The 25,848-nt window shown below is 43.2% G+C and overlaps 1 protein-coding gene across 1 annotated transcript in view; it reads left to right on the top strand.

Annotated features, from left to right (window-relative positions):
• The first annotated feature begins 218 nt into the window (after positions 1 to 218).
• The window catches only part of SLCO4A1 (solute carrier organic anion transporter family member 4A1), an 82,816-nt gene continuing 57,186 nt past the window's right edge, over positions 219 to 25,848 (top strand). The window contains exon 1 of the mRNA XM_020804629.3: positions 219 to 331. The gene's annotated coding sequence lies outside the window, so the exon portion shown is untranslated. The remainder of the gene's footprint in view (positions 332 to 25,848) is intronic.

The raw sequence follows: 25,848 nt of genomic DNA, 5'->3' as shown, positions 1-25,848 counted from the left end.
CTCTCCCCTTCCCTCCCGACGCTCCCAGCCTCCGCTGCTTCTCCCTTCGGCGGCCTTTCGCTCGTCCCCGGAGTCAACCGCGGAGCCGTCACTTTCGATTCCAAGGTGTATGCCGGCTTTTCCGTCCATTGGCTGAGCCGAGATAAGGCCACCACCTCAGGAGCGCTGGCGTTGGCTTGCCCGAACATCAATCATACTGGTAGGGTGGGATTACTGATGGACTGAATGGAAGGGAGGGGAGGGGGGGGAGAAAGAGAGAGAGAGAGAGAAGGGAGGAAGGAAACCTGATTAAGGGAGAGAAGCGCAGCATCTCCAGGACCCAAATAAACAGGTACATGTGGGAAGTGGCGGGGGCAGGGGGAGGTTTAAAACTGAAGAGGGAAAGGTATGGTGCAGGCAATAGGAGGCAGGATGCCACCATCTGCATGAGTTATTACTTGAATTTGGGAGGCAAGGAGGGATCAATGGATAGATGAGCAGCTGCGCGTTGGGCAACCCGTCTTTCTGCTAGATTTGAAAGGAGCTGCAAGATGCGGCCCCCACCCCACCCGCCTGCACCCTTGGGTCCTCTCCCTTCGGGTGTGCGCGCACCTCGAGACAAATGGAAGCCAGGTGCGCGCTTGGCTGGTGGGCGGATGCGGGACTAGAAATCTAAAGAATGGCAGGCATCTGGGGAAGAAAAGCCGGCGTCCTTCCCAAGATCAGGAGGAAATTCACACGTGAGAGATGCCGGCTTGGCGCCTATAAAGAGACCCACATCGGCTTGGGCGAGGCTCCCTGGGCGCCTAGAGAACCGACTAAACACAGGGAGACCTCTCCCCCTTTTTGGGGGGGGGGAGTCATCCGATTACCAACAGCGTTTGGTGATGAGAACCTGGGTGCGCGTCGGAAGGCGCAAGGCCCTGGAGACCGAGAGGACGTGGGGTGGATGGGGTGGAGCGGGGGAAGAGTTTGCCACACATCTGTACGACGACCGGGGGGGGGGGGGAGTCGAGAAGCTCTGAAATGATTCAGCAGCATCATTCACCGGAGAAGATGCTGTGACTCGCGCTGCGGTAACGGACGTGGAGGATGTAAGATGTAGAGAGGAACGGATGGAGGGGAAAAGGTTTATCTGGAGCCTTCATTTGGTCAAACCATCTTTCATCTCTCCCTTGCTGAAATATTAAAAACCTTTTCTGCCATCGCCAAGCCAGACCCGGGCTTCTGCCTAAGGATCTCCAGTTTTTGCCTGGATGGTATGGGGACGGGGCTTGGTCGGATGGGTGTACGCTGCGCACACCCTTCGGAAGTCACACCATTTGCCCTTAATCCTCTTCTTAGGATCCAGAGAGCCAAGTTCCTGGAGATGAACCCTTCACCCGCTTAGAAATCCTGTTTTATTAGTTTCCCTGGGCGCTTCCCTCTGCTCTGGACTGAGACGCAGGATGAAAAAATAAACCCCGGTCTTTAAACGTTTGGAGACGAAGGATGGGTGATCTTTTAGTGGACAAACAAAAATCTTGGAAACAGGCGCCAGCTTCGGAGTCCTGCAGGACTCTTCGTCAGGCGGGGCATCGCAGAGGTGGGGGAGACAGGAGGGATTTGCAGAAACAACGGAAAATCTCTCCCCCCCCCCCGCCGCTGCCGCCGCCCCAAATCATACCCAGGAGCAGGTGCCAGGGTCTCTTGCTTAGAAAACCACATGGCTTTTTTCTTTTCTTTTTTCCCCTTTTCTGCATGCCCTTGAGAATCGGTCTGCAGACAAAGCCCCCGTCTGTCTGGGGAAGGAAAAAAGGCGAGAAAACAGCGCTGTGTTTCTCTCCTGGGCTAGAGGGAGCAGGTTTGGAGTCGGGGAGAGGAAGGGGGGGGCAATAAATGCTGGTTTTAAAAGGAGATCCCTGCTCGGCTGAGCATTGTCAGCATCGAGAAATAACCAGGATCCAGTCGAATTCAGAGGACGCGTTTCTGTCGTCTGAAACCGACAGGGGATTGCTCGGTAAAGAACTGGCTGTTTTAGACAGAGAGAAGTCACGAGAAACGCCTCCTTGGGAAGGTCGCCTCTTGAAAGGATCCGAATTCGCTGCGCGGTGGCGGCCTGAGCACGTGGGAACGCGGAGGGGAGACACGCGTCTTTGCTTTCGGGGCCCCAGGCGCGCCCCTGGAGCAGCTGGGCATTCCCGGACGCCGCTGCACGAGCGGGGAGTTCTGCGCTTCTGGGGCGCAGCGGCGCAACGGGAGAGGGAGCGCGCGTCTGGGGCGCTTGGATGGCTTCGTTGAATTGCGCACCCCGGGAGGAGGCGCGCCAGCGGTGGCTCTGGCTTCTTGGGGGTTATGTTCGGTCATCCACCTGCAGTTTCCGAGGGCACCTCCCCGAGAGGCGGAGGAAACCGCGCTCTCGCCCCCCCCCCCGCGTTGCTTTCGTTCGGCGTAATCTTGGGGGGGTCGCATCCTGATGGGGGGGTGACCTGCCTTCGCGAATCGGGACCTGCCTGGTTCCTCTGAACTCAGGAAAAAGGGCCAGTGAGCAGAGAGGGCAACAGAGCAGTTCAGAGGGCCCTGGAAACTTTATTAGCTCTTAAGCTGGTCCATTCCTTGAATTCTTGGAGGAGGCGGAATATGGGGATACTCAGTGTAGGAATGGCAGGTCCACGTGTCCAGAGCGAGCGAGCGAGAGATCAGCTGTATTTGCGTTATAGAGGAAGTAGAGTATGTTTCAGGGCTTCCCCAACCAACCACCTGACATTTACAAAAGGATTTGAATTTAGGTTGCCAACTGATAGGGCTCCTGTGTTCTTCAGAGCGACCTGCTATGAAGGACAGTCACCCATATGCAGGTGTACTTATGTATGCATATGTGTTTTAGTGTCTACACCTCTGTATTGAACTACCTATCTGTCTATGCACATAACTGTGTGCGGTGCAGGTGACTCTCCTAGCCTTACCATCACTCTCATTTTTTGCAAGGGAAAGTTTCACTTCTTCCCTGGCAGAAGTCGGGAAGTCGCACTGAACTGTACTTTTAAACTGCATCTGCAACTTGACAGGGTTAGGCAAGTATAAAACTTTTGAAACCACAAGGCTTAGCAGCACACTTAACTGTGTGACAGGCCTTGGCTTTCCTGGTGCGACTTCAGACTTAGAATTGTTCCTTTCTTTAATTTTATTTTTATTGAGATTCATTAAATACTGTGTGTGTGTGTGTGTGTGTGTGTGTGTGTGTGTGTGTGTGTGTGTACATACATACATACATACATACATACATACATATATGTTCACGTTCTCAAACAAGTCTGTGCCCCATACACCCTTATTTTTATACCTCATTGTCAGTAGCTAAGTCCATATGACTCACTAGAAGCCTCGTTTCAGTTCAGATTGGAAACCAAGAACCCTGAATGAGATCAGTTTATTGATTGTGGAAAAACAGTGAGTAATGTTGCGATGATAAGAGTAAGCCCAGGTAATCAGTGAGAGATGTAATGTTGTGCTTGAGATGGAGAAGGCGTAAGTTTTGTGGACGGAATTAGTGAAGCAGCAAAGAAAAACTCCCAACACCCTTTTTTAAAATTACTTTGAATGTTTTACAAGAGAAGCTGCCGTTCTACAAAACCGTAGTCTTTATCCATCAACATTAGAGCACGTTTCCCTTTTATAACAGCAGTGGGAAATAGTTGGTCTTTAAGATAAATTGGGCTTTAACCCCCATCAGTCTCAAGGACCTTTGCTAATTATAAGATACAATGGGAACTGAAATCCAAGGCATGGACATGGCGCTATGGAGAGTGCACCTAATTTATGCCTCACGTGTGGTTAAGCACACAAAATGTCTCGGGTTGAGCTGTTTTACCAGCCACGTTTCCTGCTACCATTGATTCTGGGTCCATGCTCGAAAAACTTTGCTTGCCAATCACTTCCATTTTCTCTCATTATAGAAGATGGATCTGCACTGCTAGCATTCCAGGGTTTCATCACATAACATCTCTGTTGTTGTTATGTGTCATCAAGACTCATCCAACCTATAATGACACTAATAGGGGCTTCAAGATATTTGAGATATTGAAGGAGTTGCTTTACCATTGCTGCCACCCATTGACTTCCCATTGCAGAGCTGTAGCTTGAAGCTAGGTCTCCTGAGTTCTAGTCCACTGGTTATTAACCTTGGGTTACTCAGGAGTTTTGGACTGCAACTCCCAGAAGCCTTCACCACCAGCTGTCCTGACTGGGGTTTCTGGGAGTTGCAGTTCAAAAGCATCCGAGTAACAAAGGTTAAGAACCACTGTTCTAGTCCATCACTGTGTCTTTTCTGTCACTTTGTGTCTCTCAGGATCAGCTTTGCTTTCCAATGTTCCATACTAATGAAGTGTAGTGGATAGACAATTGAATCAGGACTCAAGAGGCTTGGATTCAAATCATTGCTCAACCATGGAAACTCAAGTGCGGTTGAGTGGCAATTGGAAGCCACTCCTTGGACCTTTCACATGCCTTGAAAACCCTACTAGAGTAATCATAACTCAGAAGCAACTTCATGACAGATGATATGTACAGTATGTACAACTGTTCATTTTCTAGAGTGCCCAACCAAAAGTGCTAGAAAAGTCTATCCCATACACAGAACCTTCTATATTTCCTAAACCCACAATTTGGAAAAAGTTACTTTTTAAAAAAACTAGAACTCCCAGAATCCCCTTGCTAGTGTGTTACAGAATTCTGGCATCTGTAGTCCAAAAAGTGACATTTTAAAGCTCTAGCTAAGCGTTCCTGAAGCATAGTATCTAGTGTACATGACTGCAAGTTGATTTTAACAACAACAACAAATTAAGGGTCATATGAACAAGCCTCCAGCGGAAATATGCCTAAGGCTTTGGAGAAATCACTATCCATTTTCATTCAGAGTCTCATGACCACTACTCTATATGCTCAATAGAAGCTGATAAGTGAGCATCTGTCATTCCCTCGACCTTAGTTGCAATGTCACCATGGAACGCTCAAGCCTTATCTTATCCATCAATTGCACACAGAGATATCTCTCCCACGTTGCCCTGTAGAATTAGAACAAATGGATAAGGAAAGGTGCAAAGCTTTCCTGATCGATTTTCTTTCTCTTGTTAAAATATTCTTGGCTTTACCGGTCATCCTAGAAAAGAGTCAATTCCTAAAGAGCATGGGGAAGAACCTGCACATTCTCCATGAAATTCCCTATCGGGGAAATGGGGGTATCTCTGAGTTGCCATGTACAATTTTGCATGGGGAATCACTTTGCTACCTGGAAATTCTTCTAGGATTTCCCCCCCAGTTCGTCCAACATTCTGCCCAAACGAGGAATCCCCAAATTCATTTTAGGCTTTGCTTTGAGATGAATTCAATTGGACAGGATCATTGGGGCCACCCAAATATTAGTTGAATTCTGAAATTTGGAGCCATAGTCCCTGCAGGTAGTTTTGGTGTTTTCAGCTACTTTTTCATAAAGTTGCGTGCAGAATTCTAAACAGCCTTCTCCGTAGTCTAAGATAGGACGCTACCCAGCACAGTGTTGAGTGAGTGTGTCTGAATGCAGCAAACTGTTTCAAGCTGAATAGAGGTGAAGTGCAAAATGAGAGGGGGGCCTTCATACTTTTAATAATAATGCAGATGGGGGAATTTTTTTGGATCCCTTGTTTTTGTGAGTTTTTCCTCTAGAGAACTTGCACTTTAAAAACAATGGCATTGCTCTTAGGGACATAGTTTCTGATGTTGATGTATGTGCTACAGAGGGGGCTGGGGAAAAACTGTCTCAGGCCTTCGAGAAGTGGGATCAGCCAGTGTAGACCAGCCTTTTAAAGCCTGCTATCCTTCAGGTATTTAGATGGCAGGTCCTATCATTCCTGACTAGAGATGGGCAGGAACTGGTGTTTCTTGTTGGTTTAGCCGATGGCCCAACAGGTGTTCTGTGCTTCCCTGCCCCACCTTCTCCAGGTGCTGCCTTTGAGCGGGTGCCCACCAGATGGGGTGGGCACCAAACCATGGAACACCTGTTAGGCTGTCAGGTGGCGGTTCATGCCCATCTCTGTTCCTGACCATTGGCTATGGTGTTTGGATAGATGCTGTAGCATCTATCAGGTTAAAGAACAACTGGTTCAAGCAATACTGAGCCGGAAGGGCCAACAGGACAACTCATTTGACGTTCCTCAAATTGTTTATTTTTATCGTTCCCTCTGGGATTAGCACATCAGAGCTGAAACAGCTATAATCAGTCATTGCTTCTGCCCTTAGTTTAGCTGAACCGAGATGAAATGTATTCATGCTAGCTCAAGGTGGCATATGTGGATGAGTTGCTTAAGGCAGTGCTTCTCAATATTTGGTCTTCTAGACATCTTGCACACCAGCTCCTAGACCACCTGGCCATTGGCCAGAGTAGCTGAGGCTTGTGATAGTTGTAGTCTGAAAAAAGAATCCAAAGAACCAAAGTTTTCACTGATAAATAATTTCAACTGCAGTCAGTAGTTCTAGCTTCTAGTCCTCAGCATTTGCTCAAATGAAGGTTTTGAGCAAGAAAAATGGCCTAGAGATTAGGAAGGGGCATTACACACAGAATCTAAATGGCTCTGTCTACGTTTTTCATTAAGAAACTGCAGGTGAGCATGAGATAGAAATGAGTATGAGATTTTAAGTAAAATACTAAATTGGAAGGATTTTTTCTCGGTTGTTGTAGGTTTTTGGGGCTGTTTGGCCGTGTTCTGGAGGTTTTCTTCCTAATGTTTCACCAGTCTCTGTGGCCAGCATCTTCAGAGGACATGAGCTAGAACTCTGTGATCTGGTGTAATATGTGGGATTGTTGATTATTTGTAGCTGTGGGGTCAGATTTTTGTTCTTTTTAGGATATTGGGTGATTATTGTGATCAGGGTGATTTTTGTTATGGGCATATTGTTGTGATAAGGGGGGGAGATGATATGTTTGTGGATTTAAATGGCTTCCCTGCATACTAAAACAACCAGAAAAATTGGCAGTAGCTGAACATGCCCTGAAACAAGCTGGACATAAAATCCTATTTCAAAACACAGAAGTACTGGACAACACAAGCAATCTTTATGTTAGACTACACATGGAAGCCATTGAAATCCACAAACACCAGCACAGCTTCAACAACAAAGAAAGTCTAAAAATCAACAAAGCCTGGCTCCCAGCACTGAAAAATACAGCTTGCAAAAAGGTCAATGAACTCTACCCAGCCACAAGGACCAGTGATCACTGCACACAAAATATTAGCTAACAACACCCATCAACCACTGTGACAAATCATCTCCCCCTTATCACGATACACCCATAACAAAAACCACCCTGATCACAATAATCGCCCAGTCTCCTGAAAAGTACAAAAACCTTATCCCATAGCTAAAAATACTCAACAATCCCACACGCTACACCAGAACACAGACAACGTTCTAGCTCCTGTCCTCTAAAGATGCTGGCCACAGAGACTGGTGAAACATTAGGAAGAAAAACCTTCAGAACACAGCCAAACAGCCCAAAAAACCTACAACAACCATCATATCCCAGCTGTGAAAGCCTATAAGAATACATTTCTTTTCAGCTCACACAGAGGTTGGAATAGGTGATCTGTTTAGTCTCATAAACTCCTCTGGGGTTTCTCGAAATGAAATGCGGAATAAAATACTTTAAAATTTAAAAAGTGAGAGAAGAGTTGGATAACATTGAAAAAATGCTGCAGCACCCCCTCTCCCCAAAATAGTCATCTTGTGCTGGAAGGAGGCTTTGAGGGAACGGTTTTGCTGTATTTTAAGAGGTTCCTCTTTTCAAAATTAGCACATGGCTTCTAGTGTGCATAATGAAGTTTTTCAGTTTAAAAAATTGTAGAATCTAGGAAATGCGTAACACTTTTCTAAAGCCACAGAGTGAGGGTGACCCTTCATGTCTTGTTCTCACAGGCTTTAGGGCCTAATGACTCAGATAATGCTCGCCAGATTTCAGCAGCTATGATCCCCACCAGCCGTAGTCAAAAACTAAACTTCTGCTTATAAAATTGGCCCTTGCCTGTGAAGCTGACAGAGTGGCACGTCTCAAGCCCAGGATATGAGGCAGAGTGAAACCAAAGTCAAGGTATACCATGTTTCCCCTTCAAGAATTAAGGTGGGAAGAAACATGTGAGTCTCAATGAAAGGTCAAGCTTGAAAATGTCGATGCTTATGCTGCTTCTCCTACGTTCCGAACTTTCCCTGATACATCAGTTCCATTGCTCTTGGTCCTCTGAGCAAGAGGCGAGTAACAAATCATGACGAAACATGGCCATCTTCTTAAACACTTATTTATTTAAGTTCTTTATATGTAGCTTTTCTCCTCACAGAGGACTCATAGAACAAGAGATTTAAAAGCACTATATATAAATGTCATGATTAAAAACAATTAAACATAGATTAAGATTGAAAGAAACGTTTATACATAATTCAAAAACATTTAAATTAAAACCCACTGGTCCCATCACCTCCTGGCAAACAGAAGTGGAAGATATGGAGGCAGTGACAGATTTTACCTTCTTGGGCTCCATGATCACTGCAGATGGTGACAGCAGCCATGACATTAAAAGACACCTGCTTCTTGGGAGGAAAGCGATGACAAACCTAGACAGCATCTTAAAAAGCAGAGACATCACCTTGCCAACAAAGGTCCGCATAGTCAAAGCTATGGTTTTTCCAGTAGCGATGTATGGAAGTGGGAGCTGGACCATAAAGAAGGCTGACCGCTCAAGAATTGATGCTTTTGAATTGTGGTGCTGGAGGAGCATCCTGAGAGTTCCCCTTGACTGCAAGGAGATCATACCTGTTTATTCTGAAGGAAATTAACCCTGAGTGCTCACTGGAAGGACAGATCCTGAAGCTGAGGCTCCAGTACTTTGGCCATCTCACGAGAAAAGACTCCCTGGAAAAGACCCTGATGCTGGGAAAGCGTGAAGGCAAGAGGAGAAGGGGAACGACAGAGGATGAGATGGCTGAACAGTGTCATTGAAGCGACCAACATGAATTTGACCCAGCTCCGGGAGGCAGTGAAACACAGGAGGGCCTGGTGTTCTCTGGTCCATGGGGTCATGAAGAGTCGGACATGACTTAATGATTAAACAACAACAAAATTAAAAACCAGCATTGCTGAGATAACTCAGCCCCAGCCTCTTGGCTGATCTGCCACTCAGACAAGAGGGTGGGACTTTGAAGTCTGGGCTCTTGCTCCTGATGCGGAGATTAGCAGAGGAGGTGGGAAAAGCAACCAAGGTGGGCCTGGTGAGTGGCTGATCGGCTGAGGAGGCAGGGGAGAGGAGGAGGAGCATCTGAGTTGCTGCCTTTACAAACTGGGATGACCTGGGATGAACCGATTTGTGCCCATCCCTAATCTGCAAGGTGAGGTCTAAGGCCCTGAACTAGATTCTGCAGTTCTTTCTCTCACCTAAGCGAAGCTTTCTCATCAAGCGAATCCACCTCTTTTGTGGTCCTTGCTCGTGTTGGGCCTGAGAGGCCCAGTGAAAAGAAGGGCTGTGATCCACAGAAAAGGCAAATCCATTCTTTACATTGGAAAAGAAAGGGATGGGGGAGGGAAAGATTCCTCCATCAAAAAAAATGGCACAGTATGCCGTCATTTCTTGATATGCAACATCCTTTTGAAGGATTTGCTACGTTCATGGAAACCTATCCTGAGTGACAGCTGCTGCACGATGCAGATATTTCCCAGGAGTATGAGAGCCGATCTGTGAAACAAGCCTCGTTCCCACCACTAGAAAACAAGCCACTTGACGTGCCAACAGATGTTTGTGCCCGGCAATGGAAACATTATCTACTCTTTCCTTGCTTTTATCTTGGGAGAGTAAAATAGCATAACCATTTGGCAGAAGGATTTTTCGCCCTTTATTTTTGCTCTTTGATACCGGACTCCCTACCCCCCAAAAAAAGACTGGTTTTATCAATCCTTCTTTGTTCCCAAAAAGCATCCTGCGAGAGGAGTTTGTGTATACGCTCTGAGACTTTCTATAAACACTCCCTCGCCTTTGGCAACTTCCTCTTCCCGATCCGTCACAAAAGAGTGCTGGATCTGTGATTGCATTTAGTTTTTTAAAAAAAATTATTTGTTGAAAGTGGTACATCGAGATGAACGGTGTAGTGGCTGGTCGCCAGTGTCGTTGGTGGGGTGGAAGCAATTGTTGCAGTTTTGAATTGTTAGTTAAATTCCTCTAGCTTCACAGCAGAAGTGCAGGGATTCACAGAGCAGAAGAGCTGAGAATCAGAGAATCATGAAGTTGGAAGGCCCTTATAAGACCATAAAGTCCAACCCCATGTTCAGTGCGGGAATACAAATCAAAGGAGGATATCTAAATTCATGCTGGGTGGTTATCTAAATTTCTTCTGAATGCCTCCAGTGTTGGATCACTATTCCCCAGAGTAACCCACCCCTTTTTCTCAACAACTGGCACTTACAGTCTCAATAACTGACTCTGAGACATTAGTGTTTCTTTGTGTTAGGCATCCTTCAGTTTTCAAGAGACTACGGTAACATGCTCTGTATGGAGGACTTGGAACATCATCTACTGTGTCTGAGAAGGCCAGTTTGAGAGTGACCATCCCTTACACACTGAAGACAAATACATTATGTCCCCTGTCCAGCTCCCTGATTGTGCTGCATTTAGAACTGCCTCTTTGCCTCGGCCTGCTGGACAAGGGTCTCTTCAAAATGGGAGAGGCCGTGATGTAACGCCTGCCTCCAGGCTGAATGCTCAGGTGTCAAGGTTTCTCATCTGTTGAGGTCCATTCCTAAGGCCTTCAGATCCTGCTTGCAGATGTCCTTGTATTGCAGCTGTGGTCTCCCTCTGGGGCGATTTCCCTGCACTAATTCTCCATACAGATCTTTTGAAATCCAACCATCAGCCATTCTCACAACATGCCCAAGCCAACGTAGACGTTGCTGTTTCAGTAATGTATACATGTTAACAATTCCAGCTCGATCTAGGACTACTCTGTTTGGAACTTTGTCCTGCCAGGTGATACAAAAATGCATCAGAGACAATGTGTCAGAGACATTAGTAGGAGAAAGAATATAAACCATTTTCTTTACTTACAAATCAAACAGCAAGCTGGCAAACATGACTGCTGTTAGCAACAGACTTCACCAGATAGTAGAGAGAGAAAAAACCTCTCAGCAGAGAAGTGGGACTCTCCTTGGATTCAGAGGCAGGAGGAAATGATTGGTTAGTAGACAGACTAAAGGCAGTGTGTGAGGCTGTAGGAACTTCAAGAGAAAGAAGCAGCCAAAGGTAGGCAGAGTCAGGGGCAAAAGTGGCAGGCAGATGAACAAGGGTTAGCAAAGAATGGGAAGGCTGGAGGGAGTTGACATGGCTTGAGCTGGATGGGTGGCCACTGGTTGAACTGTCAAGCTAAACAAACGACTCCTCGACCCTCCCTAGGAACCCTACAGAACTTTATAGACCTCCCTGGAAAAATTAGAAGCCTGTGTTTTTACAGCTGTCATTTATCCCAGTAAAGGTTTAATTCCAGAATGAAACCAATCACTTGACAATTGTATCAAAATTCATCTGAGTGTCAAAGTAGAAGTCTTTTCACTGTTGCAGTAATGCAAGACAACATCAGCTTGTCTGCTTCTACAAGCTGTATTGATCTACATTGCTTCTATGTCCTGTATGCACCAAATATGTCAAGAGTTGTTGCAGAATACAAATGTCTTACGGGTCTGAGAAGTTGAAGACATTCAAATATAAAACATACAGTATGTTGCAGGCAGATATTAAGTCAGAATTCAGTCCACAATGCAGGGGCAAGAGTACAATAAAATACCATAAAGAATGTATTAAGTTGCATTCCAAAAATGCAAGCGTTTATAGCATAAACTGCACATTAAAAATAAACAATAGTGAATATCTTTCTTAAAACTTATTAAAGTTCTTAAAAATAAAATAAAGAATCATTATAACTTTAAGTCATCTTTAGCCATTAAACATTTTAAGCACACACAGAAAATTTCTCCAAGTGGTCCCCCAGCCGAACCAGTCTTGTCTCAGTTGGCATCTATGGAGGAAAATATAAGTTGTTAGTGAGTTGCCTCTTTGTCCAGCTGCTCTGCTACTGATTGTCATTGTTAATATCTGGCATTAATAGCGCAACATGGAGCCATCTCGTTATGACGAATTGAGTTCCTTATGTATATGTGTCCTATATTTATAAGTCAGTTTTTTTTTTTCGCCTCTGTGAACATTCCTATCTTCAGGGGCTGGACATATACCAAATGTTTTTCAATAGAAAATTCTATTGTTCCAACAATCTTTGTGGCTTAGTCCTGTACCTTAATATCTTCATATATGGCCAGCTGCCATTGTTTACATATATGTCATCATTATGACTATCAAATTTGTACTTGCAGGAATAAGCCCTGATAACACCAGGACCTTATGGCATCAGGCGTCTTTAGGACATTAGACAGTTACAATATTAGATCATTATGATCACTGGTAGGGTGTATTATAAGCCCTATAAATGCCAATTTTAATATTTTCATATTCAACATAAACAATTATCCTTCTTACAACATATTTTTATTTCCACATTAAACTGGCAGGCATGAATTAAATTCTTCAAAGCAGTGTTATCACATCATGACCTTGTTCTCAGGCTTATCTGAGAGCTGCCAATTATTTAAAATGACTAATGCAAAATCTTATTCCAAACTGTACTTTTAAATGCACCTTATGGATACAAAATTTCAAACATTGACAGAACTGTTTGGTTCCCCCTCGCCCAGAGGGTCTACTGTGGTTGACAGCTGCTCTCCAGGACCTCAGGCTGAGGGTCATCCCCAGGGCAGAAATGGACACAAATCACAATTTCGCACTTCAGCATGGTTCGGTGGATTGATCCACAGGTGTTGCGCAGGGAGTAGGTGGGACAGGGAATCCACAGCACCCACACAATTCCTGTGGGAACCAATCCGCCATATTGCACCAAAGTTCCAAACTGAGATTCTTGCCCCTCTCTATCCCAGAGCTTAGAAAACTAACCTTTGGGACTACAATCCCCATGAATCAGCAGTCACTGGCCATGTCCTCTGAAGAATGATGGGAGATGGAGTACAACAAATAACTTTTTTTTTCCAAATTTGGGTCCTTCCTATCATTCCCTTTCTAGTGGAGATGCTTTTCCAAAATTCCATACGGAGAAGAACTTGTGTTCTGACCCTTCCCACTCTGGTCTTGCTGTGGAGTGAGGAGATGGTTTTCTGATAAATCTGTCATATTTATTAGAATCTTTGGGAGTTGGGGATCCTGGCCTGCATAGGTTTCAATGTTTTAAATGCTATATATTTTAAACTTTTTAAAGTTTACATTGTTTTAAAGATTCCGTGTTTTTAAATTGTTTTACCCGGCTCTGTAACCCACGCTTGTGGTGCATAGCAAGCTCTAAATATTTTAAATAATTAAAATAAATGAATAAAATGAATTGATCAGGCCACTTCCATTAGTATTTAAGTCTAAAACGGCAATTGTAGTCCAGACTAATATTTTAAGGACCATCTCTTCCTGAACTGTCCTGGATGTTGAGGTTTCTGGAAGAGACCTTGCTTTGCATGGCACTGATAGTTGTAGTGTAAATATGGAATCATGATGAGAAGCAGATTTTTTCTGTTGTGGTATCTTCTTCAGGAAATTCTCTGTCTTTCGAACTGTTCCCATTTAGCTCTTTCAGTTCCTCCCATCAGCTGATACAGACTGCTTTATTTCACAGAATTTGTTTTGCTCCATAACACCTGTGAGTATTCTCGTTCAGCTCAACACTGGTGCTTTCAATTATTCATTTCAGTACTTTGTTTTATGGCTTTTTTGTTGGAGGGTTTTTTTTTTTTACAACCTCACATGCTTTTTTTGTAGTTTGAATGGGAGGGATCTTTCAAGACCAGGGGGACTGTCAATCTATACAGCACTCACCAATCATTCCTTCCTGCCTGTGAATTCAAAGACAGCCCCGCCTCTCTGCTGAGAGTTCTTTTCCCTTCTTTTTTTTTGTCTTTCGAATTCAAATGTTTGGTTGGTTGTTAGTTTTGCTGTTATCTGTGCACAACTGTAAGTAATGAAACATGTTTATTCTTTTGACTACTCACGTTTCAGAGTGAGTTCCTGAGATTGCAAGTGCCAGTTAATGAGAAAAGGGGTGGACTAGTTGAGGAAGTCAAAGCTGTTCTCCTCTGTGAGTCTCTGTACTTCCACTGCATCGTGCAAAGAAATTTTACCAGAAATTGAAGACTGCAACAGTTTTTACCTAGTTTTATAACTGTATTTTGTTTCTCTTGCTGCTATTGCAAAGAGAGACCATTCTGGAATAATTTGGGGGTATATATTTAAGCCTCAGGAGTAGTGCAAATAAATGTTTTGCCTGGATGTATATCTATATATCAATATTAGTATGAAGATGGAGTCTAATGTCTATCACTGCAAACCAGAGCTGGTTCTACCACTGGGTAAACCGTGCTTACCAAATGATAGGAGTCTACAAGCAATAGTATGTTGTTGGAAGTCACCGCCTCTGCGTTCCAAAAAAGGGATTCCCCCTCCCCAATTTGGGGGCATCTGCAGCCTCTTTTGATAAGGTCAGCCATCACTTTTCTTTTCCAGATCTCTTTTTTGGGGGTTGCCAGAAGGTCATCCTCTTCTGGAAAGTGTTCTCTACAGCCCTGTCCCCAAGAGGCCTTGAAGTTGTCCATCCAGAGTGAAACAACTGGACAGCCAGCAAACAGCTCCCCTGGTCACAGATGTTCTCTCTCACGTGACAGATATTGCAATTCTGTTTGAATTGTAAAAATTATTCCTGATTTTGCTGATCTAGTTCCCATCTGTACCTCTACATTAGCACAGCTTTATGCAAACCAAAGGCTCTTTCCATCTCTTTCTTGGCCATGTGTAAGTGGCCACGCTGTTCAGAGCCCCAGAACATTGAATGGTATTAACACAGTAGAGGCTTGTGAATCTGAATGGGGACGGGAGTGGGCAGTAAATCTGCTCTGGGTTTTAGTCTAAACTTTTTGGATCTATCCAAGACGCTGAGCCCTATCATCAAAATAGTTCCTGTTTAGATTAAAACTTGGCAGAGATTCACGTCCCCATGACATCTGTCTCCACTGATAGGTATAGGCAAGCTGAAAGCAAATGTAGGCAGTCATAACTGTTATATATTTTGACTTTAATGTGAACTTGATTCCTTTTGAATCCTTTTAGCATATGGGAATGCCTGTGTCAGAGTAAATTGTCTCTGTGGAATTTGTCAAATAATGGATGTCAGGATCACAGATTTTGGGCTGCAGGAGATCTTGCAGTCTGAGCTGTTTTATTTTTTTCCCTTCTGTAATAGTGACATAGTGATATGCCAGTTTGAAAGAAATACACAAATTACACAGCAAGTGGCCAGCACGAGGGCAGGTGGGTGGGCACAGGACAAAGCCTCATTTGGAATGATTTTAAAAGCCCATGTGGTCCCATCAACTGATATACAACACAACTTAAAAGCAAATCAAAACTTTTTACAAGAGGATGCACACATTGACCTAAACACCTTGTGGCTATAATTTGACTTTAACCTGATTTTTATTTATATATTGTTCTTATATATTTTTTCCTTTCTCTTTGTGTGTTGTAAGCCGCCTAGAGTGGTCAAAATGACCAGATAGGCGGGGTATAAATGGAATGAATGAATGAATGAATGAATGAATGAATGAATGAATGAATGAATGAATGAATGAATGAATGAATTCAAAAATCCCAATCCAGCTACGGATTCATTTTCACAGTGTAACCATCCCTTGACTCATGTAATTTTTGGTCATTTCAGCACACAGAAATGATGAGCTGAATTCAACATCCTTCTGACTCTTCCATGATCCCCAGAAAAGTAGCTGAGATGTTTCTGCTCATACATGTGCATACTGGTGCAGCTCCCAAGGAAGCAAAGTCCACAACTTAGAGCAAGCAACACCAGCCAACTTCATGGCATCATAATGAACAGTGCAGTGGTTTTTGCAATCACATGCAGAAATAGGATCAACTTACTGGAGTGGATCCTAGGGCAACAGATCCCTACAAACAATAGAAACTTTGCATTTAAAGTATTCCAGCATCAAATAGAAACCAACACCATGGCAGGGAAAGGGTTAAAAGTGAGCTTTAGAAATTAAAGAGCCTTGTGGCACAGTAGTTAAACTGCAGTACTGCAAGCAGGACTCTGTTCATGACTTGACTTGAGTTGGATTCTAACAGGTTTGAGGTTCACTCCGCTTTCTATTCTTCTGAGGTCAATAAATTGAGTACCCAGTTCTCTGGGGTGAGGGGGATGGGGTGCTACCTAAACAGCACACTTTGTTTTTTACCTTTTTTGTCAGAAAGATTCAGAGGTGATAAACTTTCCACATCAACAATTATTTCCCATGACTGTTCAGTTCACAAAACTGTTTTTTCCCACCAAGGTCAGTGCTGTACATTCAGTGTACAGTATATAGCTTGTTTGTATGCACATTTCTTTGCTATTAAGCTCCTGGATGATAATTGTTGCAAAAAAAAAAAAGTTCCAGCAGTCTTTAACCCAGCAAGTCAGATATAACTCATTTCTTCCTCTGTGGGAAAACACCTTCCGGTAAACTTCACAGAAACTTTAGATGTTCTTTCAATGCTAGACATTGTGGTTAAACACAGCTTGCTAGGATTCTATATTAGTCAGTAGAAAAACTGCAGCAATCTGCTTTTGAGGCTAAGTTTACCCCAGGATGTAACATAAAGACATTGCATGCATGATGGCATTCAGAATGACCTGTTTTCATGTCAAAAAAATTGCTCCTTCATTGAGAACTTTTATTTTAAAATATGATAAGCACCAAAGAAGTTACCAAAATCAATAAAACCGCACTACACGGGAGTATCTAAGCCTCTTGCAGTAGCTTGTGGAGTCCAACTGTCTCTCTTTTTTTATGTAAAAAAAACATAAAGCAACATATAAATAAATAGGACTGAGGGGAATCTGTTCTCAATTATCCCACAGTCAGAACACATAATAATGGGCTCAAGAAAACAAATAAATAGAGCAAACAACTGAATAAGTTACAGGAGGCCAGATGTAGGCTGAATATCAGGCAAAACATCTCAACTGTTAAAGCAGTACAACAATGGAACCAATTACCTCAGGAGGTGGTGAGTGCTCCAGTGCTGTAGGCATTCAAGAGAAAATTGGAAAACCATCTGTGAGATCTGCTTTGATTTGGATTTCTGTATTGAGCAAGGGATTGGACTTGATGGCCCTTTAAGCCCCTTTGAACTCTATGATTCTAACACCATAAATATTTCTTTAAGTTGAAAAGGTTTTTTTTCAATCACACGAAAATGGAAGTAACACTACAACAAACTCTGGTTGTTCAGAGCAGAAGGAAATTGACAGCTTAAGTGCCAATGAAAAACTCAAATTCTCCTTGAAACCTCAATAACAGAGTTCATGAGAGGTAATCCCTCTCCCCATGTAAGCAGCAGTCATTTTATGAGGCCAGTGCTGTTAGATAGCAGAGGCTGATTCCTATTGACCTAGCTTTCATTTATCTGATGATGGTAGAATCAGAGGATTTTTCTTTTCTTTCTTCTTTTTTCTTTTAAGGCAACTGCAGATCTCAATCCAATCGATAAAGTCCTGTGTATGTGCCACTGTTTAGGATATGAATGGGGGTAGGCCACATAAGTTGTCTGAATGTCACAGCTTCTAGTGGAAGCAAGCAGGCAGGCAGGCAGGCAGGCAGGCAGGCAGGCAGGCAGGCAGGCAGGGAAGGAAGGAAGGAAGGAAGGAAGGAAGGAAGGAAGGAAGGAAGGAAGGAAGGAAGGAAGGAGTGATGGGACCTGCATACTGAAGGTCAATTCTTGATGGCACTGAGTTAGACATGGAATATTCTGCTCGCCACACAGCCAGTGTTGATCTCATCATGCCAATCCAGAAAGCACCCTGGCTGGCGCTTTCCCTACCTCCTCATGCAGCCAACTACTCCAGCGAGTAGTAGGGAAGAAGAGTCTCCCCACTCAGCTGTTGAGCAATCAGCTGTGCAGGGAGCTGGGCTGCTTCCCAAATTGGTCCCACGAGGACAACGCTGGCCACACATGAGGACAGTAAGTGGGCCTGCCAGTGCATGGGAAAAAGCTCATTTTCCCCAGGCGCCTGTGGTTATGATATTCATCTTTGTATTTGTATCCCCAGAGACATGAATATGGATATCCCATGTCTACACTGAGTTTCAGCCCTATCCTAGATCAGAACCCTTTCCCCATGTTCGTGTTTTGTCAGTATTTGGAGATACAGAAATACATACAAATTCTTCAGAATATTGGGATACGAATCAAAGCTGAGCAGGTTGCAAACCAGTGCCAAGTAGATGGTTTATAAGACAGATAATTCAGACTGAATTGAAAGCAAATGATAATAACACAGCCTTGGTTTTCACGTTAGGGAGGTTTGCCCCTCACTCCCAAAAAACAAAATGCCCCTTCCTTCCTTCCTTCCTTCCTTCCTTCCTTCCTTCCTTCCTTCCTTCCTTCCTTCCTTCCTTCCTTCCTTCCTTCCTTCCTTCCTTCCTTCCAATGGCTGTTTGCAGCCATTTCTGGTCCTGGTAAGCCCCATAGAGGAATTGGGGGTGAGTGAACATTTGGTTCCTAGGACCAGCAGGTTGCCCGCTCTCATCCAGACCACAGGTGAGAAATGTTGCTGGACTACAGTCCTCCTCATCCCCAGGCAGAAAGCCAACAGTAAAGGCTGATAAGCACTGTAGACCAACAATATCTCGAGAACCAGACCTTCTCCATGTCTACTAGGAAGAAACATCATGTGGAATGATCACACCATCATGGTGTCTTTAGCTTTCAAAGACAGAGTTCTAGGAGGTATTGTAGGGTTTTTTCAAAAGCTTATGTTTGGCTTATACAAAGACAGTGAATAATCACCCTTTAGGTTGTTTTATCCTGGCATTAAAAGCCAAAAAACGAATTACTCAGATACTGTGCGCACTTTGTCTATTCACATTTTACAAATAAAAAGCTTTCTTCAAGGAAAGCGAAGGAGGAAAGATCGGAATGATCCAGATGCTCTTAAAGTGCTCCAGATTTATAAACTGCACTTTTCTGCTTGTTAAAGTTCTCTCTCTCTCTCTCTCTCTCTCTCTCTCTCTCTCTCTCTCTCTCTCTCTCTCTCTCTCTCTCTCTCTGTACTGATGGATGTAGGTGCAAAATTCCACTTAAATTCAGCTGCTTCTCTTGCATGGAGTCAAGCCAGAAATGGATTCTGAATCCATTCCCATTACAGGCTGTCAAAATAAATCTATCGATTGCGAGTAAACTGGAAACAAACCAGAGGTCTAGAGTGCTCTTCAACTCGTTGCCTGCTCAGTCCATTTTGAAAAAAAATCCACTACATTTGGTGACAATAATTGGCATATGACTTTCTCCAGCACCTCCAGTAATAGCTGAGCTTTTTTTGTGGCTTTATACCTTTTTCCTCAGCAGTGATTGTTTAGAGCTGTACTTCAGTAAAAACATATTTAACATTTGCTTGGTGTTTAAAGTGCTATCCAGGGATGTAAATCCTAGGTTGGTTCATCCTAGCACAGTATATATACATATATGCACACACATGTATGTACACACACACACATAAATACACAGAGAGAGAGAGAGAAACAGACAGACAGACAGACACACATATGTAGACACACAGAAAGACTTATTGTTCGTCTGCTGCTTGACGAATTGATACAACAGAGAATATTTGTAAATTCGTATTTGTCGATTCGTTAAACCAGATGAATCACAAATCACAACGAATTGCCATTTTTAAAAAATTCATCCCCATCTCTAGTTGCAAGGAATTATGGGTGGGCAGGACTAAGCTCTGTAAGAGTTGCAAGGAGTTATGGGTATGGTAGTCTCTTTCCATTAGGTTGTGCACAAGAAGCCTCTCAGAAGATTTTCCAGAACCCTAATGCCTTGTGCCTCATATAGACTTAGGCCCCACCCCACCCATTTCACCTGTCTTCTCCACAGGATGAAAGTGGCTTCTAGAGTCTGAATCAATTAGCTTATAAGAACTTGAAAACACCTATCACTTCAAGAAACACTTGATTTCTTAAGGAAAATCCCCAGAAGTCTAGTTAGAAGAGTTCTGCAGACTTCCAATGCCTGTAGTCCACAATTTCTGACAATCCCGTGCCTAAGAATGGGTTAATCAGGATGATAACACCTTCCTTTTGATCCTCTGCTTTGACCTACAGAGAAGTACTTCTCATAATGAATGAGGTGTCCCTCGCCACAGATTACGACTCAAACATAGCCAGGTATCTGGTTAATGGTACCAATAACTAAAAATAAGTGGTATACAAGTGAACACATCTGTAATCTCTTTTTTATTCCACTTGCTTAACCTAGATTTTTGATCTTTGTTGTCGGCACACCAGAGAGCCATGGAGATAAATTGATCATTGTGGTCCTTTCATTACTCGGGCCAGATGCTTATCAAAGATAGAGGCATATTAACAAGATAGTTACTAGCGTGCAAGTTAAGTATTACTGAATCCAGTTCTTCCCAAATAGAGAAGCTTTAAATTAAATCTGAAGTGCCATTAATTTCAGAGTATTTAAACTCGGTAGTTAGTTATGCTTTTGTGTCAAGCCAAGGTAATCACTGTGAAAATAAATGGAAGCCCATCTAGATACTAGCTGCCGCTTATCTAGATAACATCCTACTTTCTTTCCAATGTATATCCTAGGTAATGCTCCAGAGTGCATTTTTATTATTCTTATCTGCAGCAAAAAGGGAGATGAAATAAATCTTAAGTGCTTCTCATTGCCTCTACTGTAAGTGCATGATATATATTTTAGTAGGCTTTTTTTAAAAAAAAATAAAGATTTTGACTTGTGTGGCCGGTATTCATTACTGATGCTGGTATCGGAGGAAAGGAATCATAAGGTGTATTGGCTGGTATGTTGTTGCAGTGAATATGGTCTGTTTGCATGCAGTTCCTCTTTCCTCATCCCTCGTGCAAGCAAAAGACTCTCTTCTTTCAATAGGGTGACTTCTGGCTTGTGTAACTGCTTGCTAGAGATCACGGATGCAAATGGAGTTCTTGCGGTCAGTGTTGGCAAAGAGGATTCTGCCCAGAATGTTTAGCTGATGAATCAGCTGATTACATCTGCTATACTTAGTATAGTACATTTCACTAGAGTAGGCCTATCGAATCAGTGGGAATTTGGTGAATCAGTTTCTCTGTGAGTCCCATTGATTCAAATGGATCTATTCTAGTCGCAACTTATTGTAAGTTGCAATTAGAATAGGCTTGTTTATTCATAGGCTCATAAGTTGCAATTAGAATAGGCTTGTTTGAATAAATGAAACTTACACTGGAGTTAACAAATCCCCACTGAATCAATGGACATGCTCTAAGAAGACTTACTACGTTAAGCAACAGGATTTTGGCCAACGTCTAGAGGCCAGGTTCCTGATACTCCTGTGACCTCCATCCTTAGACCCAAACTCCACATATACCCCAACCCAATTTCTGGGTTACAGATTCCTAAAGCAAGCCAAGGGAACCAAAATTACATTTGAATGGAAAATATAAATTTGTTTCAGAATATAAATGCCCTTCAGGAACTTCTTGGAGTTATAGTTTGCTATTTTGGATCAAACCATTTTTCAGGCTGTCAGGAGCACTCTACAAAGCCAGGGGATACCAAAATACCTCCAGCCCACCAGGTGTTGCTCAACTTGAAGTACGTATACTATTGAAATCAATGGGACTTTAGTTAGCTCTGGCTAACTTTGTTCATTTCAGTGGATTGTATCCAGTATCCAAAATCTATTTTCCTCTAGCAGAAGGATGCTACTTGCAAAAACGTCCCACCATTTTGTTTTATTTTGGGGGGATGGTGGGAATCTTTTCTTACTAAATACTACAGTTCACCCCATTCTGCTGATTCTTAGCGCATCATTTTTAGGAGGCTGATATAAAAAGCTGGCTGGATAGCTCAGTGAATTAGGTATCTAGCTGAGGAGACAGAATTGGGGAATTTAATCCTCCAGCCTGCATCTAGGGAGAAAGGCCAGCTTGTGTAGGCTTGGTCAAGATGCACAGGAGAAGAAGCAAATGATAGACCACACCTAAGAACTCTGTACCCAGAAAAACCTGAGAAGGGCTGCTAAAATAAGTCACAACTACTCTTAAGTCAATGGAACTTATGGAGGAGCTGACTCACAAAATTCCAACTTATCCAGTGGGCCAACGTGAGTCCCACTTACTATGTCAAGCAACATGATGAATCAAGTTACTTTATTGGTGTAATGACTAATGTTTTCCTGTTATTTCAAAATTGCCATTTTGAAATACATTTTAAGACATTGCAAGTGACATTTTGTCATGGTTTTTTTTAAAAAAAGTTTTGTACCAGTCTTATGAAGGTGTTTTCACATGTTTTTTTTAAAAGAGAGAGCAAAGTAATGTAAAGTAACAAAAAAGGAAACTGTCACTTTTCCAATTTTACAACAGCTAGCAGCAATAACATAACTAAAAAGTAACTTTCCAAGTTTTGAACTCTCCATCATGATAAGACTCATCCTATTTAGAAACAGTCACGAAGAGTCGGACACGACTAAATGACTAAACAAACAAACAAACAATTTAGAAACAGATTGACTACAATTCCTGGAAATGCTGTTACAGGATATCTGTTTGTTTCATTAAGCTTGGACATTGATAAAGTCTTTGCCTTCACAATTGGTACTGATAGCGTGCCTTTATCCTACAGATTGACTTATCTTATTTTACTTACTTCCCACTTTGCCTCAATTTTGCTATGCATAACAAAATCTGATGTTTTAATTGAATATTTCAATTTCTAGATGTTTTTAGCTGTTTGCATAGCTCAGTGGTTTCGGTACCTGGTATGTTATAGCCAAGCTGGATGAATCCCAAAATGGAATTAAGATCACCGGAAGAAATATCAACAACCTCCGGTATGCAGATGATACCAGTCTGATGGCAGAAAGTGAGGAGGAATTAAAGAACCTCTTAATGAGGGTGAAAGAGGAGAGCGCCAAAAATGGTGTGAAGCTCAGCATCAAAAAAACTAAGATCATGGCCACTGGTCCCATCACCTCCTGGGAAATAGAAGGGGAAGGCAGTGACCAATTTTACTTTCTTGGGCAGATGGTGACAGCAGTCACAAAATTGAAAGATGCCTGCTTCTTGGGATGAAAGTGATGACAAACCTAGACAGCATCTTAAAAAGCAGAGACATCACCTTGCCAACAAAAGTCCACATAGTCAAGGCTATGGTTTTTCCAGTAGTGATGTATTGAGGTGAGAGCTGGACCATAAAGAAGGCTGACCGCCAAAGAATTGATGCTTTTGAATTGTGGTGCTGGAGGAGACTCTTGCAAGTCTCCTTGGACTGCAAGGAGAACAAACCTATCCATTCTAAAGGAAATCAACCCTGAGTTCTCATTGGAAGGACAGATCCTGAAGCTGAGACTCCAATACTTTGGCCATCTCGTGAAAAGAGAAATCTCCCTGGAAAAGACCCTGATGTTGGGAAAGTGTGAAGGCAAGAGGAGAGGGGACGACAGAGGACAAGATGGTCACTGAAGCTACCAACCTGAATTTGACCCAACTCCGGGAGGCAGTGGAAGACAGGAGGGCCTGGCATGCTCTGGTCCATGGGGTCACGACGAGTCGGACACGACTTAATGACTAAACAACAACAAATGTCGTACAGAGGGCTGCAGAGCCCAACTGCAGAAGCAAAGAGGGATATACTGTAAGCTTGTTTAAATAAATGAATGGTAATTAGAAGATGCCTATCCTGGCACACTGCTTTGGGGTACAGTGTGTAAGAAAGTGAGAACAATGAAAATAATTTCCTGGAGGAATGTTGCCTGAAGCTGCAATATAAACGGAACAAGAAAACGTTTAAGATTTTTTTAAAAGAGCTGCCTTTGACTCTCCCAACAAATTGCTAATAAACTTTAATTTGTGCAGCAAAAATCCCTTCAATTTCCCCTAATAACACATGGTTTCTAGTGAAGCTGTCAGATCAAATCATGATCTTGTGTCAGCAAGAGCAGGCTGTAAGTTCTCACTAGACCTGCTACGGACTGGATTGTTCAGTGCAGCCGCATAAAAAGGGGCCACTGAGAACATCAAAGAAAAAGAAATCAGTTTTCAAAGAAACAATTCAGGCTCTAATCCCACACCCCTTAACGAGGGAGTAACATGTATTGAGTTATGTGGCACTAGAAACAGGAGGCATGTTTTGGGAAGAAGGTGAATACATTAGAATGTGTTCAGAGGAAGAGATTACTTCCACAGAGAAGGGCAATGGAGTAGTCCAGAAAGCATATCCTGTGAGGAAAGAATTAGGTAGACTGGAGAAGAAGAGAAGATTTGATAGACTTCTTGGAGTCCCTAAAGGGCTCTCATAAAGGCCTGGATGAGAAGATAATGTGAGCTCACAGAATGCTTTTAAGCAACGGCAGTGTTCACATTTCTCCCCAGATTTGCCATCATCACTCCCCTGTCCCAGGGACCCTCTGCTTCGGAGATCTGCCCTGTCACATTATCTGAGTTTGAGGGGGAAGGCAACAAATCACGCCCCCTTCCCACTCCCATATGTGGCACCTCCATATGAGAAGGAAGAGGCAGATGGTGCAAGACCGCTGTTGGCTCTTGTCAGAACTAGCTTGGCTCGGCTGATGGGAAATATGCAATGATGTGGTGGGTTCCAAAGTTGCTCCTAAAAGACAACCCATCTCCAAAGGCATCTTTAGCAAGGTCTTGTTTCAGTGCCTTCTGCTTCTTCCTTCTCTATCAGCAGCATGCGGGGAAATGTGTGGAGGCCATCCTTCCATTAGGAGGACTGTTTTCCTCTTGAGGGGTAGGCAGGATAAGAGCTGTAATGGTACTGTGGGGCACAGTGGCACATTTTTTTCCCTGCCCTTGCTCATTCTACATGTTGCAAATGGGCTGGATCTTGTTTTTTGATTGGTCCCCAAGAGGTAAACACAGGCATAATTTGCAACATCTTTGTTCACACATCTGATTATTCAGCCGTGGAGCTTGGAAGGAATGGCATGTCTGGAAGGAAAACATTGTAGTTTCAGGAAACATGCATTTCCCTTACTATGTGATTTAACAGAGAGGGAAGGAAGGAGAAAAAGAGAAGGGGAGATGGTAAGATCATATTTTCTGCTGAACTTCCTCAGAATTATGACTAATTATGCTCCGAAGGCTTTTAAAAGCAAAGCAAAGTGTGCTGCTTATATACCATCACACGATGATTAAACACTCTCTGGGAGGTTTGCAGCTTAATTATGCAGGCTACACATTACATCTCCAGTGAGTTGGGTACTCAGTTTACCAACCATGGAAGGCTGAGTCAACCATGAGCCAGCTATCTGAGCCCCAGGATCAGGTCATGAGTAGAGTCTCCACTGCAGGACTGCAGTTCAATCACTGCACCATGAGGATTTTAGTACCCTCTGTGTCCAATAGGCTCCAGTGCCCCTGTTTCAATGCTTTCCCACTCCTGAAAACATCCAGGAATAATAATTTGATTTTCAAGTAGGTTGCAGACCCCTTTTTTGCACTGTTTAGAACTGAAAAAGAAATAAAAGAAGGTGAAAAAGAGAGAGAAATATCCATGTCTCCTACCTGGGTAGTGGATATCTACATTCAGATCTACATTTGTGTGTTTGGGGATTCATTTTTGGCCATATATGTGCAGTTTGTGGAGGACCCTAGGAGTAGAAACTGATTGCCAGATGCCCATCCTG

This window comes from Pogona vitticeps, chromosome 4 (genome assembly GCF_051106095.1).
Source record: "Pogona vitticeps strain Pit_001003342236 chromosome 4, PviZW2.1, whole genome shotgun sequence".
Lineage (NCBI taxonomy): Eukaryota > Metazoa > Chordata > Lepidosauria > Squamata > Agamidae > Pogona > Pogona vitticeps.
The sequence above is the reverse complement of the archived record's forward strand: the minus strand, read 5'-3'. Positions and strand labels throughout refer to the sequence as shown.